This window comes from Mastigoproctus giganteus, chromosome 11, assembly GCF_048544385.1.
Source record: "Mastigoproctus giganteus isolate SK-2022 chromosome 11, ASM4854438v1, whole genome shotgun sequence".
NCBI classification, from domain to species: domain Eukaryota; kingdom Metazoa; phylum Arthropoda; class Arachnida; order Uropygi; family Thelyphonidae; genus Mastigoproctus; species Mastigoproctus giganteus.
In genome coordinates, this window is record NC_143585.1 from 76,037,564 (window position 1) to 76,059,087 (window position 21,524).

Below are 21,524 nucleotides of genomic sequence, written 5' to 3' on the forward strand. Positions count from 1 at the left end.
TTTTGCTGACAATGGGCTCTGGTCAACCTTCTACTGCAGTGGTGTCCAACTTTTCCCCCGTACAGGACCCATATTCAAAAAAATTCAAAATTAGATTTCTTTTGAGGGCCACACTGAGTGATTCGAGAAAAATCATCAGTTTGTTACATTTCCCACATAATTATTAATATTATTATTAAATCAGTTTATTGACCCAATAATTATGGTCTAAACCCTTATACGGCCATTCATCCAGGAGAGCAATCCATAATACAATTAATTATTTACATTCAATATAAACAAACAAGTTTACATTATATATGAAAGATATGAATCAGTTTTTACAATTAGTGGATGTAACAAGGTCAAACTTACATAAATAACAGCCATAAATATGAAATATTTACAAATTTCAGTAGCCAATTTAACAGTAAACAAATTTAGGTACAGCTTTTCCAGTGGGAACAGATGTCATAGCTCCATCTGTATCCTTTTGAGTCACAAAAATTGTCTAGATCAATCACTAGTCTGTTGATAAGTTGGATGGTGTTTCCAGGGAACATCGTACTTATGCGACCTAGACTGTCTAGCCATGTTTGAAGAGAAAGCTGAGGGTCTGCCTGACAGTGTCCTGCTGTCCTGGGAGTCCTAACGATGTCGTCCATTCTGGGGGGGTAGTATCTATGCATCCAGTTATGAGTTTAGTGAGTGTTAGAATATTTTGGGCAGTAATCTGCTGTTTCCAAGGCATCACATCTAAATTGGAGTAGAGCGCCGATCTAGAGATGGTATGCTGTCTCCCTGTTATTAAGCTATTTAAGGATTCAGTACTCTAACCCGAGAAATTTGATGAAGTGAGTTTTGGGCGCCGAGGACCAGATGATGGAGGAATATAATGGAATAGGATAAAGGCAGCATTGGACATATTGCATGATAAGCATGATCATACATTTTCTCTGAGCTCTTGGCATAGCAGCCACATTGCTGCATAGGTCTTTGTTTTGGTGACACTTAGATGCTGCTGAAATGAGAGGCTCCTCATCCCACATTAAGCCCGAGTCCATATGTGAGATGACTCTTGCTACAGGTTCCCTGTGCTAGAGATTTGTATGTTGTCCCTTAACCTTTTGTTTGTTAAGGTCATTTGAGCTGATTTAGCACGATTAAGTTCTAGACTGACTGAATCTAGATACATTTCTAGTTGTTAGTAAAAACACAGAAGACTCAAAAACTTCTGTTATTACAATATATTTAAAAGAGTAAGAAATTACCTCAATCTTTTGCATAGGATGCTTTCAGTCAATGCTCTCCAAATGTAATGAATAAAATAAAATAAATGGATAAAATAACTTAATGAATTCCTTCACTCATAGAAATATGATCGATTTGACATGCAGCAGAATCGAAAGCCGATAGCCCTATCCAACCCTGAAACACATCAAACCAACTCAGCAAGACCATAAGTGTGAGAAGACATTGTTTCAGAATAAATAATTAAAAAATCGGAAAACCGCTTACAAATATAATTAAAATCACGGTTAAAAATTTGGATGAACATACAAATTAAACAAAATCCACAGCTTTTCCCTTCCTTAAGTAGACAACGCTTTTCCACTGATTGCCGTGTTCACAAGAGGTTAAATATCACGAAGTGTGTGTGTGTTAGGCTCTTAAATGGAGAGATTATTTGTATTGATGCATGTGTAAAAAAGACCAAAATCCAAAATTACGTAAGGATGTCACACACCGATAGAATTTTCATGTAGTTTCATTTAAAGAGTTTCAGCGATCAATAATTTAATGTAATTATGTTGCATGCTTAAAATTTTTTCTTCATTGAATAGGAATACGTGACCTTCATTGATGGCATGAAAGGCCAATTCCGACATGGTTGTGTGCAATATGCGGACCGAAGCGGCATGTTGCTTGACACGTAAATCTAGAGTACACCGAGTTGACCTTTCACATGATGAATCGCACTGACTACAAGAAATCTTGCATACAATATCATTTACCTGTACCGAGCAAGAAGAAAGAACTGTGTGATTTTTTAATATATTATGGAGCTTCTGCATAGGGCCTGGCTATAATTTTGAATTCTGTATTTTTAAAGAGTTTATTGAGTTGCTTGTACCATTGTTCAACATATGATATAGAAATAAAGTATTTTTTATTGGTTTTATTAATAGGTATCATGTTTTCTGTCTTATTTTTAGCTTGTAATCTTATTTGATTTATAATGGAGAGTGGATAGCCTCTATTTAAAAACTTGTTGGTTAGTGTATCAATTTCTAAGTGTAAGGTGAGTTCAGGAGTAGAATATCTGTAAGCGTTAAAGAACTGGTTAAATATTATGGACCTCTTATAAGTAAATGGATGATAACTACTATAATGTAGATACATCCTTGTATTGGTGGGTTTTCGGTAAATGCTAAATTGTATTTTTTGCATATCTCGCGTAAGAGTGAAATTTAAGAAATTTAGAGATTTTGTTTCTACATGTTCTTCCTCCAATGTAAAATCTAGTCTCGTACGAATGTTGTTAAATACCTGTAGAATGACCTGAGTGGTGTGTGTCATGATCTATTATAATAAGTACATCGTTAATATATCTTCCATAGTATGAGGGAGAGAAGTGGTGTTAAATGTATTTGCTTGATATTAGCAAGATAGATTTCTGATATTAGGCCACTCAGGTTCAAACCCATAGGTAATCCAAAAATCTGTTTGTATATAGTGTCTTTAAAAGTGAAATAATTTGCTTCAAGTAAGAGCTTGATTAATTGGAAAATTTCTTTTCTGGGTAATTCAGTGTGATTTATCGCGATGGTATCGTTGTTTAACAATTCCCAAACTACATCGAGAGCATAGTCTACATTTACATTAGTGTACAAGGAAGTGACATCTATTGAATATAATTTATCATTATCGGCAAGCTTGATCTTTAATACTATTAAATAGAATGTCATAGTTTTTTATAACGAATTTCATCATCTGTCTAAATGGTTTTATGATGTTATATAAGTGTGCAGCTAAGTGTGAAAATGCTGGATTTTTGTATGATACAATTGGGTGTATGGGAAAACCAGATTTATGAAGTTTAACCTGTTCGAAAAGTACAGGAATATTATAAGTCCTAGCTTTCAGCTCTTTTAATTGGGCCATAGAAATAAAATCACTCTTACGGTATGCAGTTAGGATTTTGTTATATTGGTTTACTAAATTCGCAAATATAAATGGGTCTATCTCCCTGTAGGTGGAACTGTCTGATATATTAGGATTTTTGTATGATACAATTGGGCATATGGGAAAACTGGATTTGTGAAGTTTAACCTGTTTGAAAAGTACAGGGATATTATAAGTCCTAGCTTTCAGCTCTTAATTGGGCCATAGAAATAAAATCGCTCTTACGGTATGCAGTTAGGGTTTTGTTATATTGGTTTACTAAATTTGTAAATATAAACGGGTCTATCTCCCTGTAGGTGGAACCGTCTGATATAATAGTCCAATTTATTCAGAATAACTACTGCAACCTTGAAACTATCAAGCCAAAATTTGAAAAGGTTAATTTTAATCGTAGTATTCCAGGTATTAAACAAGTTGCGTTTGCCATGTCATGCAGAATTATTAAGCTTGCTTTAAATTCTTGTTTTGCGATGAAGAGAAGTTATTATTCTCAGGTTACTATTCTTTGTGACAAAATAAAAAAAAATATTTACATTCAGACAACTGGACCATTTTAAAATCCTTCATAGATTTCAGGCGGGATGCATTAGCCACTGACAAAAAATAGGCACTTGAATAAATTAAATGCATTATTAACAGTTTCAAATTGGACCGACCCCCCCCCTTGTGCAGATGCAATATATCCACTAACAATCCAGACACGTTTACGCAGGCAGATGCTCAAACACACATGGGCACTTCTACTATTTCTACACATAAAGAGAATGGGGCTGCACATAACACAAATCTAGCTTGCATATGTTCTCCATCACATTATATGTAAAATGAGGCGACATAAGTCACTAATCTGTCTTCATATACATTATCTGAGGATCAGATCTCACTCCTTTCAAAGGGACTGAATTTTAATTTACCCCCTCGTAAACTCCCTAAGAAACAATTTTTGATAGATTTTGAGTTTAGTCTCCACAACATTCCGCAAAAAGACTTATTGGTGCAGCAAGTCAATCAGGTAGTTAATAACTGCAAAAATCTGCGGTTACACAGATTGAATAAGAATGAGGTTATAGAATTGTGTAATCTTAGAGGAAACAAATATATTGTCATCCAAAAGATAAAGAGGATACAGAAGTTATTCTAATTAAATTGGACTATATTAGCAAATTGGACTCTATTATATCAGACAGTTCCACCTACAGGGAGATACACCCATCTATATTTATGAATTTAGTATACCAATATAACAAAACCCTAACTACATACGTAAGAGTGATTTTATTTCTACAGTCCAATTAAAAAAGTTGAAAGCTTGGATTGGAAAGACAAGGGACTGGAAAGATAGGGCATAGATACCCCATATATTATAATTTTGAAGAAAATATATGAGAATGCTACCTCCTTTATTAAACTTGACAAAGACAGTAGCAAATTTAAAATTAAGAAAGGAGTTCGACAAGGAGACACAATATCTCCGAAGTTGTTTACTGCTGTCCTTGAAGAAGCTTTCAGAAGATTAGACTGGTCGCAGAAAGGAGTCAATGTGAATGGAGAGTACCTAAACCGTTTACGATTTGCAGATGACATTGTGATCATAAGCCACGATCCCAAAGAATTAAGAGGAAAATCTTAGTCAGTTATGCACAGTTAGTAAGGATTTTGGACTAAAGATGAATATGGCTAAAACCAAAGTAATGATGAACAAGTATGCCACAGAAAGGGGCATAATGATTGAAGGAGCAGTAATTGAAAAGGTGGAGTCATATACTTATCTGGGACAAGTTATTAGCTGTAATAATGATAAAGGGCTGGAAGTCAAGAGAAGAATAAATTTGGATGGATAGCATTCAGGAAATATAGTCACATACTGAGGAGCAATATCCCAGTTTGTCTGAAACGTAAAATAATGAACCAATGTATACATCCCCACCATGACTTATGGAAGTGAAACTTGGGCACACACCAAAAGAATGGAAGAGAAGCTGAGAACCACACAGCGAAGAATGGAACAAATTATATTGGGAATCAGACTGTTAAATATGAAGAGAAACACATGGATTAGGCAGCAAACTCAAGTAAAGGACATTCTTATCAACTAAAGAACTAAAATGGTCTTGGGCAGGACATGTAGCTCGAAGACATGATGACAGATGGACTAAGAAAATAACAGAATGGTACCCAAGAGGAGCTAGAAAAAAACCTGGAAGACAATGGATAGATGAAATTCATGAGCTTGTGGGTAGTAAATGGATGGCCATTGCACAAAACAGAAGGAACTGGAAAGTTGCTGGAGAGGCCTTCATCCTGCAGTGGATTGAAAATGGCTGATGATGATGATCACAAAATTGGGCAAACGTATATCCAGAAGTTGATTAACTCTATGCCAGATCATTGCATGGCTGTAATTGCAGCTCGAGGAGAAACAACAAAATACTGAGGTCTTATTTTGCTAATTTATAGTACATAATACTATTGAATTAACTTGTCATTTCAGTTTGTACACGTAAATGCAATAAAATGTATGTTTGGTTGTCGTGATTGCCATTTGCATGATTTCTCATATTCCATTAATTACGCATTTTACCTTTTGGGAAGATATTTATGGCAATTAAGTATATGAAGTGGAATCCTTTTATTGGATTTCATTCACAGAGATATATTTCCCATTTAACAAAGGCATTTTGAAAATTTCTGCAACCCATAATGCAATGCAAAACACATTATTAGCAAATTTCACAAGTGATGCAGGTTTTTTTTGTTCGCTACTGTATATTGATAGTTTTGATGAGTTACTAGAAGCTGTCTAGGTTTTAGAATTGCTTGTAAAATTCGTAGAAATAGTTCTACAAGATATGTATTAATGCTCTATACTGACATGATCATATGCTGCTTTTACATCAAAGATGATGACATTAAGTTGCACTCGGCCACTGAGGGTTCTTTGTATTCTTGTGTGCCAAGTAGGTTGGTACTAATAGACCTGCCTTTGATTACTGTGTGGAGGCAGGTAGGCTTGTGGTTGAAGCAATGTTCTGTAAGTGCAGGGTTAATGGCACTCTTTGTGCCATTAAACCTGAAAAGCTTCAGGAATCCAGAGCTGATGGCAATCGAGCTGTAGTCCTTCGGATGCTTACATTTTGGTACTGGGTGAAGAAAATACATGTTCCAAATTTCTGGGGGATCTGCACTAGTGATGATTTGATTAAAAATATGCACTAGAATATCAACAATATAAACACTGCATATTTGCAAAATGAACAGTGGAAACCTGTCTGGACCCACTACTGACTTTAAGGGTAGCTTCTTTATGATCTCGATCAGTTGGTCTCTCGAGATAGCGAAATTAGAAAATACAGGTAGCTCGTGGGTCCTATCACTGGAAAGAAGGACTAATTATGCTGCTGATTGGGCTGCTTGAAGACCAATTTTGCCCATTCCACGAAGGTCTTCTCTTCCCTTGCAGTCTGATTTCTCATGAATGCGTGTATTCTTTTTGAGAGTCGCATCCTGTCGATGATCAGCTTCATGTAAACCATTATTTTTTTGTTTTAAAAATAAAGCTCTTTCCCTTTTATATGTGATGAGATCTTGTTGATTATTCGTCCTTTTCTATCGTCAGTAGGCCTTTTGCTTGAAATGAAAAGCGAGTTTGATGCCAGAATTGAACCATGGGGACATTCTTGATGTAATCCGAACTTCTTTTGGTGCCCAGGCCAGTGCTTCTTGTCTGAGTTCTTGAGCTAAGCAGGATAAAGCTTCTCTCGGAGGGAGGGTATACAGATTCTGCCAGTTAAATTTTGTTAGGCGTTTAAGAATTATTTTATGTTTGAGATACTTAACTGAAAAGATTGCTTTTGACGTTAATATGATGATACCAATTTCATATCTTGCTACATGTAAAAGTAAAATTGAAAATATTTGAAAGTTTTATTAAGTACAACAATATACAATTACTTTTACTGAACAAACATTTAATGAGAAAATATTTTTGATAATTAACAAAATTTAAAATGCTGTTTTAGTTCACTTTCTGCACGGGCCATATGGACACCACTGTGAATCCATTGTATGTACCCTGTTCGAGAATTAAAAGAGAGTGATTTTCTTTTACCCCGACAAATAATCATCTGTTATTTCACAGAAGTGTGTTATCCACATTTTACTGCAAATTTTCCTTATCTCTGTTTACATGGTCACAGTACCTGAATATCTGAATAACATCGACATTTTGGACAGTTTCAAAAAAAAAAGAAAAGAAAAAAATTCAAATTTAACTACTAGTTCAAAGAACTAGTGACAATATCGAGCTAGGAAATGAGGATAACAAAGGTATTAAACCTTCTAAACATGAAATGTTGGAATTGGGTGAGAATGAAGTTAGAAAATTGTCAATTAGGTTACAGTTAAATGAAAGAGATGCAATTTATGGATTTCGGGAACACATAATTGATGAAACGATTTTGGAAGAATTGAAGCATTTGATGAACGCCGAGTATGATACCAATTTCACTGAGTGAATATGAACCAATATTTTCGCAAATAAATCTGATCATCAGCCTAACCAGAGATTTGTTGATGACAAAAACAGTTTCTTCACTACAATTTCTTAAAATTGCAGGTCCACCGCTGACACGCTTTGATTCAGCAAAAATGTTGATTTGTGGCTGCTTCGGAAACGTCATTCAGCAACCAACACAAACAGTAAGAAAAGAAGTCAGCATAGTGTGTCAGATGAGAACTTAATAAAAATTTAGAATATTCTACAAAAACTTTATTATGAAATAATTTTTACTTATTTATTACACATTTTATTTATTTTTTTATATACTTGAATAATATATTTATGCTTAATAAACTGTGTTAATATACTTAATTTGTTGTTCTTATTCCAAAAAGTACTACTAAAGTAACAATATCAGGAAAAAAATTTTTATAGTACTTTTCACATCCTTTTAATTTTCAATTTTCTGATAGCAAAGAATGAGTACCGGCACGATTTGTTTTACAAAAAAAGCACTGCAAGGTCCAGCACCGCATCAATTGTTCTAACATGCGATTGTTCTCGCCTTCCCAAAACCTGATAAAGATCCTACTAACCTGAACAGCCATCATCCAATAGCACTCACCAGCTGCCTAGGAAAATATCATAAATGTAAGACTTATGTGGTACCTAGAAAACCATAACCTTTTGTGCACAGCACAATGTAGTTTCAGACAACATAGATCAATCTTAGATCTTCTAATTAAAATAGATAGAAAACAACATATGGAATGCTTTCGTTAGAAATCAGCATTTAGTCATGATATGTTTTGATATCGAAAAAGCATACGATACTGGCTTGTGATATGGCATCCTCCAGGACATATATAACTTAAAGCTAAGAGGACACCTCCCTATTTTCATCCAGAACTTTTTACAGCACCGAACCTTCCAAGTACGAACTCAAACTATACTCTCAAAAGTTTTCCTACAAGAAGGAGTACCTCAGTGATCAGTCCTGAGTGCCACCCTGTTTGCAATAAAAATAAACTCGATAACACAACATATGCTATCTACCATAAATACAACTCTTTATGTAGATTATTTCAGTATCACTTTCCAATCCCAAAACATGAGAACAACAGAATGTCAATTACAAGGTGCAATTAACAAAGTCAGCAATTGGGCTCAAGGAAATGGTTTCATGATCTCCACACACACACAAAAAAAAAAAGATGTGTGCTTCTGTAGGAAAAGAAACATTCACATAGCTCCAGAATTAAAGACAGTTAATCCCAATCAAACCAACCATAAAATTTCTTGGACTTATTCTTGATAAAAAACTGACCTTTTTTTAGAACACATAAAACAACTAAGAACAAACTGCCTCAAGATATTAAATATTTTGAGTGTTATCAGCAACAACGTGGATTGCACATAGAGTTACTTTATTGCGATTATACAGAGCCCTCCCAACATCTCGACTAGACTATGGAGCTCCAGTATATTTTAACCCAGTATATTAAAATTTTGGAGGTCCAGAATTTTGATGTGTGTTAAATAAATTTTGGTAACAATTTATAAACCGTGCTAATTGGAAAACCATGTCAATTGGAATCATGTAAAACGGGGGCCCCTGTAATTAAAATTTTGCAAAATATTGTTATTTTGGCACTAAAATTACTCATTCATTTTGAATCTAAAAAAAAAAGTTTATTAAATATATTTAAATTTTTAGAAAAGAGTTGTTAACATAAAATAGAAGCATGAAAATTAACTTCTGTCAAATTTAAGTTTGTGGAGGCACTAACTGCATAAAACTTCAGCATTACTCCAATACAAAAACAAAAAATAAATAAATAAATAAACTAATATTTACAAATACTGCTTTGAGGTTAATGCATTTCAATGAAAAAAAAATAAATAAATTTCTATTACTTTTGCTTGTGTTGTGTGTAAAATAATATTAAAAACATGAAATAGAAACACGAATTCGTTCATATCCTTTTTTTTAGGCATGTTGATATATTTGTGATGTACCTGTTGTTTTTACCATGTCCATTCACAATCAAAATATTTAGATTATACAGACAGATTTGTTGAGCCCTCCCAAATTTCATTAAAATCAGACCAATAGACATCCAGGAATTATTTTTTTTTTTTTCATACATATCATCATACAGGCTGTCCACATACTGTATATTGTAATTGAAGCATTGGATATTATGTTTATGGCAAAATGCGCAGGTTAGTGGAACAAATGGGCAATGGCAATTGTGGAAGAAATGAAATATTTTCAATTCACACAAGTCATCGCTTTGTGTGAATTTTGATTTTTTTTTTTTTTTTTTTTGTTAAAAACGTGAATTATTACTATATGCTAATGTGCCTGAAATGTAATGCACTGCATACATAACTATCTTGTTTCTTCCTGTGACGTTCACTGCATGAAAATTCTGAACGGCTGAAGTAAAAAAAATATTTGCAATATGTTGCTTTATGCATGTTTTATCGTGATCATTTTGATTATCACAATTGTTTTTATTAGGTGAATCAGCATATATACACAAATTAGTTAATGTATCAACCACATTAGCTGCATTAGCAAAAATTAATAATTTTCATGATTTATAACAAAATAGAAGAAGCAACCAAAAAAAAAAAAAAAAAAGAATTTTATATAAGAACCAAGAACAATTAATTTATGCATATAAACAACATTGCTCATTCATTCCTCTAGCCAGCACATGGCAACAAACATAATATCCAATGTTTCAGTTAGAGTATATAACATATGGATAGCCTAGACAATATGTATAAATAATAATTGCTGAATTTCTATTGATCCAATTTTAATGAAATTTCTTCTGAAAGGTCAAAATATTTATACAAAAATATAAAATTTTAAAGCTCTTGATCTTTGAGTGAGATCTTAAAGGAAAATAAAGATACTGGACACCTTCCATTTCCTTAAAGCAAAATCAAAACCAAAATGTGCATCACTTCAGAAGCTAGCTACCAAAAGATCCACTAAACCCAAACAATCATGGCTAAATTCTTACAATGGAATTGTTGTGGATTCTGATGAAATATTGAGGATGGCAAAAGTTCCTATAAACACGAACCTGTTTGTAAGAAATGTATCTAAAGGAAAAGATGACTCCATTCTGCAGAACTTGACCACCATCTGTAAAGACAAAAATGGGAATGGCCTGGCCCATGCATGAGTTGCAATCTTGTGCACAACTGTAGCCCTTTCTCACACACACACACCTGAACACTAACTTAGAAGTAGTAGCAATTCATCTAGCAGTGGTGTTCCTCTCCACTTCTAGATGTGCATCTAAAATGACCAGACCATACTGCAGCAGCACAGTGTAAGGCTCCAGAGACCTTGTGTTGCAGAGAACTTTAGTGTACATGGGCTCATTTTTACTGTTAAGGAGGGTTCCCTAAACAATTTTACAATGCAGAAATTTTATTACACAGCTTACTTATCTGTGCACTGATGATGTTGATTTAGATCTTGTACTATTTTCCAAATTTAGATATAGTGATTTTTTTTGTGCATAAACAAAAATAACAGGAACAGAAAAATACAGAATAAATAAACAATGTACAGAATAAAGTTAAAAAAATTTAAGAATCACATTTACAAACCTGAAGAGAGAGAAAATTATGTTGTGTTGTTTTTATAATGATCACGTCCCAGAGGTGCTTTTTCCTAAGGATTGAATGAATTAGCAGATCCTCATCTGAATCATCTTGTAACAAAACAAACCAACGAACCCCTGCTGTGCTTATCATGGAGACAGTGGCCTAGAATAAGTAGGTAGCACATATACACCAGTAAATAAAATTAGGAAATGAAGGGGGGAAGTGATATATATATATAAAGAGGACAAGATCAAAAATAACTAAATATATGCATTTACCCAAAACTTATAGCTTACTTCATTAATAATCATTTCTGCCAACTGTACATCTGCTGGAAATATAAAAATATTATTTATCTTCACATTATGTATGCCAGCTTCTACTGTGTTTGTAATAAGGTGTTCATTCAGTTTCTTGGTGTCTGTGAATATGGTTGTATGGAGTCCTTTTGCATGGAATAGAGAAACAACATTTGCTACACCTTAAATAAATAAAAGCATATTGATTTATTAGATATATAAACTAAAGTGTAATCAAAAATAACTTTAATTTCAAGAAATAAATCACTCAAAAATCATTATAGTCTGTATGCATAATAATCTAAAGAATTATTTAATACAGATTAAAATTTTCATTCAGAAAAAAACTTTGTACTTTGTTTTCAATATTTTTAATAATCTTAATCTGGATAAATATCTTTAGAGAGCAGATTCTTGGTGTAATACTTCTAAACTTAATGAATTAAATTAAATCAAACTTAAATTAAACTAAAATTCTTAGTCTTAAAATATAATTATAAAATAAAGAAAAATTTTGTTGCCCACATTATGTCAAGTGCGTGATATACACAGTTGACATCTGGTGGGCACCTATGTACCAAATGGAAAATATTGTATACACAATCAGTTTCATTATACTCATTGCAAAAATAGCATAATTTTACTGAGAAACATGTAGCTATATTTAATATATTTTGCAAAAAAAAAAAAAAAAAAAAACCTTTCAGTAATGCATCATAAAACTATATGGTGTTTACACGGCTTGTTCAGTGTGCAAAGAATATTTGTTGAAGTTGCTAAGGCCAAAAACAGATCAAAACATATTATACAGGGTGGATCATGAAGAATGTGCATAACTTCAGCAAGATGCTGGAGATTTCAAGAACTACTGGGAGTCATCATGGAAAAAGTAAATACATGGGCTATGTTCAGGTAACCAAGAGAAGAACAGGTGCATGTATACTTGCATATACACCAATGATAGGAGTATAGTAAATAAATTCAATGAATTTGAATGTTTGTCAAGACATAAAAGGTTGGTTGGTTGGGTTTTACTGGTGCATTAGCAACTAAGACTATAATGCACCACATATCTGTTTACATTTACATTAACAAACATATCACATTAACAGGAGAGACTGCTTCTACAGGGATGGGATACACTTAAATAGAAAGGGTGCAAGAATATTTGCTGATGCTATCGAAGCAGTGTTAGGTGGGTCGGAAAACTGCTAGCTTGGGGGGGAGACAAAGACTAATAGATTAACAGTAGCCACTGGCAGAGGTGAAAGAGATTCTTGCACTGCTTCTATTGGAATGAGCAGAAGCCAGAAAAACAAGATGCAGGATATTTCAGAGACTGCTGGAAGTCATTGCGGTACAAGTAAACACATGGGTTGTGTTAGGGTAGATAAGAATAGAAGCAGGTGCATGTATACTTGCGTGTACACCAATGCTAGGAGTTTAGTAAATAAATTTGATGAATTTGAGGTATTCCTCAAAACATCAAAGGCAGATATTGTTGGGATATCAGAGACGTGGTGTCACGCAGATATAAGGAATGCAGAACTGGAATTTGGGGAGTACAACATCAACAGAAAGGATAGACAGGATAGGAAGGGAGGAGGGGTTATGCTATTAGTTAAAAAACACATAAAATCCAAGGAAGTGAAGCCAGTCGACATCGATGGACAGGGCAGTGCCGTGTCAGTTTGGTGTGACATAAGCATAGGTAAATCAAAATTGAGAGTAGGAGTGTGCTATAGGCCTAATGACTCTGATGAGTATAATAAGATACTGTACAGGGAAATAGAATGGGCCAGTAAATCAGAGAGTCTTATAATGGGGGGATTTTAATTTCCCAGATATTGACTGGAATTTGTGGGTTGGTCACTCACATACTAGCAAAGCTTTTGTGGATTTATTGGATGATTGTTTTCTACACCAGCATGTTCGGGAGGCAACTAGAGGGTTTGTTGTTGTTTGTTTGTTTATTTGGGTTTAGGAGCATTAGCAACTAAGGCCATATTGCTCCGGGATATGCGGTGGTCATTACCTGACCTTTCCGCATCCTTCGTATTTGGTGGTGACGGGCTCGAACATCGGTCTAATCACGAAGCGTTTGCTACGCACTGCTGCTCCTTCCCACCTGGCTATGGAGGCGCCCGCAACTAGAGGGAATAATACTCTTGATCTGATTATCAGTAGTGATTCTTCATGCATTAAGAATCTGCAGATAAAGGAACCACTAGGTGGCAGTGATCAACAGTGTGCTGAAGTGGGATTTACTCAAGGAGGTAACTACCATCAGAGGTAAAGGGAAGGGTTTTTGCTTTCGTAAAGGCGACTATGATGGTCTGAGACAGTATTTAAATTCTATACAGTGGGACCAACTGATGATGTTACCAACAGCAAATTCAAAATGGGAAGCATTCAAGTAACTAATCTTGGAAGCTACCAGGCTTTACATACCAACCAAGAAATATTGTTCAAGGTTCAGGCCTAAATGGTTGTCAGATGAACTAATGAGACATATGGCAGAGAAGAAAAATGCATGGGATACATACAAATTAATGGGTGACATGGAAGCCTATGATAGATATAAGTTGGTCTGTAACCAAGTCACAAAGGAGGTTAGGCAGGCAAAGGCAGATTATGAGAAAACCTTGGCAAAGGATGCAAAGAAAAACAGAAAAGAGTTCTTTACCTATTTAAACTCAAGAAGGAAAGGGATGAATCAGATTGGTCCACTGGATGTTGATGGTTCAACAGTTGAGGAACCTGCTCACGTGGCTAACAATCTAAACGAGTATTTTGCATCTACATTCACACATGAGGAGTTATTCAGGAAGGGGAATGTCGTAGGTGAAGTAAACATTGGCAGTGAGCTAGATGATTTTCTAATAACTGAGAAGAAAGTCGAGGAGAAATTGTTGAGGATAAACATAAAAATGGCACCTGGGGTGGATGGGATCTATTCAGTTATATTAAAGGAGGCAGCAAAGGAAGTAAGCAAACCCCTAGCCATAATTATGAGAGCTTCTTTGGACTCAGGGGATGTACCCATAGACTGGAGATGCGCAAATGTAACCCCAATTCACAAAGGAGGATCAAAGGCTGATACAAGTAATTATAGACCTGTTAGTTTAACTTCGGTTCCAGGAAAATTAATGGAGGCACTGGTTAAAGAAGCACTGCAGGATCATCTGAAAAAGAATTCAGTTATAGTTCAGACACATCATGGTTTTGTTAAGGGAAGGTCTTGCCTGACCAATTTGATTGGATACTATGATGCAGTCACAAAAGAACTGGATGCAGGGAATAACTTTGATATTATATATTTGGATCTTAGAAAGGCTTTTGATACTGTTGCGCATGGAAGACTGCTGCACAAATTGGAGCAGTGTAGCATTGGAGGCAAATTGCTGCTATGGATAAAGGGATGGTTGAGTGGCAGAAGACAGAGAGTGGTAATCAATGGACACTGCTCAACGTGGACTAATGTTATTAGTGGAGTTCCTCAGGGTTCAGTGTTGGGTCCACTGTTGTTTTCTGTATTTATAAATGATACTGATGATGGTATATCAAGCTTAATGTCCAAGTTTGCAGACGATACAAAGGTTGGCAGGGTTGTTAAGGACACTACTGATGCTATGCTGCTGCAACATGATCTGGAAAGATTGAGCAGATGGGCTGAGAGGTGGCAAATGAAGTTTAACATTGACAAATGTAAAGTACTACATATGGGAAACAGTAAACCCAGATCAACGTATCAACTCTGTGGTACTATGCTGACAGTGGTAGAGAATGAAAAGGACCTGGGGGTAATTGTGCAATCAGATATGAAGTTCTCTGAGCAGTGCAGACGAGCTGCAAGAGTAGCTCATGGTGTCTTGTCAATGATATACAGGAATTTTTCTAGCAGGGATAGGGATGTGATTATTCCCTTGTATCAGGCATTGGTCAGGCCACACCTTGAGTACTGTATACAGGTCTGGAGGCCTCATTTCAAAAAGGATGTAGAGCTGCTGGAACGAGATTAGTGAATGGAACAAAGGGTTGCTCTTACGAAGAAAGGCTTAAGTTTTGCAAATTACAGAGTCTGGAGACTAGGCATCGGCGAGGTGATCTGATAGAGGTGTATAAGGCTTTGAATGGCTTAAGCATGCTCAATGACGATGGGATTCTTTCTCTTGCTCAGAATAATCACCTAAGAGGGCATAAATTCAAATTGAGGAAGGATGGATGTCGGATAGATGTGCGGAAATTTGCCTTTAGCCAGCGGGCAGTTGGTTTGTGGAATAGACTCCCATCGCTTGTTGTTGAAGTTGATAGCCTAAACAAATTTAAGGCTCAGCTGGACAGGTATTTAGAACGAACGGAGGGGTGAAATGGGAGTTGTGGTTTTGTTTTTTTTTTTTTTGGCTGATGCTGAATAAGCTTGCTTTCTTGCATCATATGCCTCTACTAATGCTAATGCTAATATCAAAGGCAGATATGGTTGGGATATCAGATAGGTGGTGTCACACAGATATAAGGAATGCAGAATTAAAATTTGGGAAGTACAATGTGTACAGAAAGAAATAACAGGCAAGTTAGGAAGGAAGGAGGGATTATGCTGTTGGTTAAGAAACACACAAAATCTAAGGAAGTGCATCCAGTTGACATAGATGGACAGTGCAACGTTGAGTCAGTTTGGTGTGACATAAGTACTGGGAAAGCAAAAATGAGTGCAGGAATTTGTTATAGGCATATGCATGTTGTGTTGGGCCTAATGACTGATGAGTACAATGAACAATTATACAAATAAACAGAGTGTGCCACTAAATCAGTGTCTTATAATGGGTGATTTTAACTTCGCAGATATTGACTGTAATTTTTGGGTTGATCACTTGCCCACTAGCAAGGCTTTTATGGATTTATTGGATGATTGTTTTCTACAGCAGCATGTTAAAGAGGCAACCAGAGGGATTAACACTCTTGATCTGATTATCGGCAGTGATTATTCACGCAATAAGAATTTACAGATAAAGGAACTACTTGGTGGCAGTAATCACAGTGTACTGATGCGGGATTTACTTCAGGATATATTTACCATGGTAAAGGGAAGGGAAGAGTTATTGCTTTTGTAAAGGTGACTACAGTGGTCTCAGAGAGTTTTTAAATTCTATATAGTGGGACTAATTGATGATGTTACAAACAGCAAATTCTAAATGGGAACCATTCAAGGAATTAATCTTCGAAGCTACTAGGCTTTTCATATCAATTAAGAAACACTGTTCAAGGTTTAGGCCTAAATGGATGTCAGATGAACTAATGAGGCTCGTAGCAGAGAAGAAAAATGCATGGGATGCATATAAATTATCATGCAATACAGAAGCCTAAGGTAGATATAAGCTAGCCTATAATCAGGTCAGAAAGGAGGTTAGGCAAGCAAAGACAGATTATGAGAAATCTTTGGCAAAGGATGCAAAGAAAAACAGCAAAGACTTCTTTACTATGTAAACTTTAGAAGGAAGGATGAATGAGAATGGTCCACTTGATATTAATGGTTTGACTGTTGATGGTCCTGCTCAGATAGCTGAAAAACTGAACAACTATTTTGCATCTACATTAACACAGGAGTTCTGTAGGGAAGTGGAGGGCAGAAGTTTATCAAACTCTAACAGGGAGCTTAATGATTTTGTAATATCTGAGGGCGAAGTAAAGAAGAAACTGTTGAAGTTAAACATAAGAAAAGCATCTGGGGTGGATAGATCTATCCAGTTATATTAAAGGAGGCAGCAAAGAAAGCTAGCACACCCTTAGCCATAATTATGAGAGCATCCCTGGATTCGGGGGAGGTTCCTATGGACTGGAAATGTGCAAATGTGTCCCCAATTCACAAAGGACAGTAAAAGGGTGACACCAGTAATTACAGACCTGTTAGTTTAACTTTTGTTAGGGTAAAATAATGGAGTCACTGGTTAAAGAAGCACTGCAGGATCATCTAGACAAGACTGCAGTTACACTTCAGGCATAGCATGGGTTTGTTAAGGGTAAGCCTTGTCTGACAAATTTGATAGGATATTACGATGTGGTCACAAAGTAACTGGATGCAAAAATAATTTCGATATCATATACTTGGATTTCAGGAAAGCTTTTGATGTTGTTGCACATGGAAGACTGCTGTATAAATTGGAGCAGTATGGCATTACGGACAGATTTCTGTTATGGATAAAGTAATGTTTGAGTGGGAGAACATAGAGAATGGTATCAATGGACACTGTGCTTCATGGACTAATGATATTATGGAACCCCCTAGTTCGGTGTTGGGCCATTGTTGTTTTCTTTATTTATACTGATGAAGATATATCAGTCTTAATATCGAAGTTTGCCGACAATCTGAAGTTTGGCAGGATTGTTAATGACAGTAATGACAATACGTTTTTGCAAGAGGATCTAGAAAAGTTGAGCAAATGAAGTTTAACATTCACAAATGCAAAGTACTACATATGGGTCAGTAACCCCAGAGTAATGTAACCACTGTGCACAGACCTGGATTTAAACTTGTTGTGACCCTAAGCTACAACATGTATGAGGCCTTTAACCAGTTTACTGTGGCAATATTAAAAATGAATTTTTAAGGAGTGGAGCAAGGCCCCTTGTAATATGAGGCCCTAAGCTGTAGATTGTTTAGCTTATGTGTAAATCTGGCCCCGACTGTGCAGTACTATACTCTGAGTAGTTTAAAATGAAAAAGAACTGGTGGGTAATTGTGCAGTCAGATATGAAGTTTTCTGAGCAGTGCAGAAAGGTTGCCAATATGCCAAAGCAGCTCATGGGGTGTTGTCAATGATATACAGGAACTTTACTAGCAGGAATAAAGAGGTGATTATCCCCTTGTATAGGGCAATGGTAAGGTCATACCTTGAGTTCTGCATACAGGTGTAGAGGCCACATTTTAGGAAGGATGTAGAGGTGCTGGAACAAGTACAGAGAAGGGCAACAAGATTGATGAGGGGAACAAAGTGTTGCCCTTACCAAGAAAGGCTTAAGTTCTGTAAACTGCAGCATCTGGAGACTAGGCACTTGTGACATGATCTGATTGAGGTGTGTAAGGCCTTGAGTGGTTTGAGCAAGCTCAATGCTAATGGATTCTTCCCCTTGCTTAGATTAAACATGAGGGAACAAACCTCCAACTGGCATTGTGGAAGCTAATAGTTTAAACAAATTCAAGGGACAACTGGACAAAATTTTTGAGCGAATGGATAGGTGAAATGGGAAGTGTATTTTTTTGGCTGATGTTGTATAAGCTTGCTTGGAACATATGCCTCTACTAATGCTAATGTGATTTCTGAGGTTATTCCATGTTAAAAATGTTACATCAACATCGGTCCAATTGTGAATGGTTACTGTGTTATGGCTATTTGAAATTTCAAAATGGCTATGGAGTTTTGAATGGTAAAATTTAATAAAAAAAATAAATAAGAATAAGCAGACACATATCTAGAAAATGTTTATTCATACTAGGTATACAACTGCTCATTCTTATTTATTTTTTTTTATTAATTTTCACTGCTCAAAATTCCATGGCCATTTTTAAAATTCTGAAAATCATAGCACCATAACCATTGAATCAGACTCATGTTGATATAAATAACATTTCTTACATATCTTAGCAATAAATAAACTCGTACACCAACTATAAGAATAAGTATTTTACTGTAACTGAAAATTTACAAATTAAAATAAATACAATCACTACACTATGTATTTACAAAAACTGATATTATAATAAATTAAATTACGTACATTGTGAAAACATTAAAACTGTAATAAAATCCTTGCAATAAAATATACTAAAATAAACCGGATTAAAAACAATAAGAAACCTGGAGCTTACAGAAGCATCGGCTTCCTTCGTCAGCAGTAACAAAACTTCCTGCAACACTTCCTTATATAACAGGCTCACGGTACTTATACACGTGGTTCAGTCGGCGCATGGTCTGAACTGGAAGCGAAAACAGCTCGGGAGCGTGCCAAGCAAAACCGTTCATCCATACTTAGGACAATGGTTTCAAACAGAGGATGCAGACGCATACCTCTGTCCCTATTCGTGATATTGTTGTCAGATGAACTGATTCGTAAGCTCTCGAACCATTTACGGTCCCAGAACCCATGCGCTCGATCCACAATAACCGCATCCTCTGGGGAGATTTGATGCTGCCTCTCCCAAAAATGCTCGGCCACAGCAGACTTGTTGTAATCAGCGGTTTTTATAGCATTTGCATGCTCCCCCAGACGATCCTTGAGCCGTCGTTTTGTCTCGCCCACATAACATTCCCCACAATCCAGGCATTTTATCCTGTATACCACTCCACTACTCGGGTCCTTTGCTATTGGGTCTTTTACTTGGGACACAACTGTGTGCAACCTCCGCCCGGGAAGCTGTACACAGCGTGTTTTATAACCACACAAAATTCTCGTTAGATGCTCAGTAACGCCCAGATAGTAAGGAATGTATGCAGTAGCCACAGGAACAAACGGTTCCTGACGGGTGGACTCTGTTCCTCTGCTAAATCTGTCTATGATCCTCTGTGGGTATCTGCATTTTCTAAGATCTGCTGTGACTCGTCTAATTTCACATACCTCTGAGGTAGTACAGTCACACTGTACTACCTCAGAGGTAGTACAGTGTGACTCTGCTCTATCTAGTAGAGCTTTTATCACACTATTCTTATGTTGTCCAGCTTGTGCTGAACTATAATGGGTGTACTGGCCTCTGCACATAGGTTTTTTATACACTGAAGTTTCGAGCCTACGGCCTATTCTAGAGACCAGTACATCCAAGAATGGAAGGGTACCTCCTGTCTCCACCTCTGAGGTAAATTGTATAAATTGGGAGAAGCTATTAAGCCAATGGAGTGCATCATCTTCTCTCCCCTTCTGGACCATGGTAAAATGTATCATCTACGTACCTCTTCCATTTCTTTATGGGAAACTGACATCCACCAAAAACCCTGCCCTCTAACTCCTCCATGGCCAAATTGGCCACGATGTCGCTAATGGGAGATCCTATGGCTGTACCGTGTTTGTACATAACACCTTGGTACACCTTAGTGGTGCTGGCCAGACAAAGTTCCACACCAGAACAAATATCCTCTACATTTAAAAGTGATCTATTACCCAAAGAGACATCATTACTCAACGTTTTTCTAACAAAATACATTCCATGTTTAATTGGAATGCATGTGAATAGTGACACAACATCAAAGGAAATCATGCTCTCATTTTCATTTATAATCAAATCTTTCACAAAACCCACAAATTCTTTGCTGTCTTTTATGACATAGTTGGACTGACTCACTATAGGCTAAATCAATTTAGCCAAGTACCCCGACAAAGCATATGTGGGGCTTCCTATAAATGATACGATGGGTCTGAGAGGGACTTCCGTCTTATGAGTTTTTGGAAGTCCATAGAACCTGGGGAGTTGGCATCCAGTAGCATGTAAAAACCAAAAGGTCTCCCTGAAAATCTTCTCTGCCTTTAACCAAGTCTGTACCAGTTTATTAATGCGCCGCTCAAGTCAACCAACGGGTTTCTCTGAGTAACTTTATACGTATTATTGTTCTGTAGAAGGTCCAATGCTTTTTTGTGATAGTCTTCTTTGTTTAGGACAACCGTCGATGGAATTGTGGTAAAACCACAATTCCATCGTATCTTCTCAGTTCATTCAAGGCTTTTCTTTGACTAAAGTTAAGATTCGGAGATACTTTCTTCACCTGGCTCAAAATAACGGCAGACTTCACCCGGATCTCATTATGAATGAAGTCTGCCATTATTTTGAGACAGGAGGTACCCTTCCATTCTTGGCTGTACTGGTCTCTAGGATAGGCCCTAGGCTCAAAACTTCAGTGTATAAAAAACCTATGTGCAGAGGCCAGCACACCCATTATAGTTCA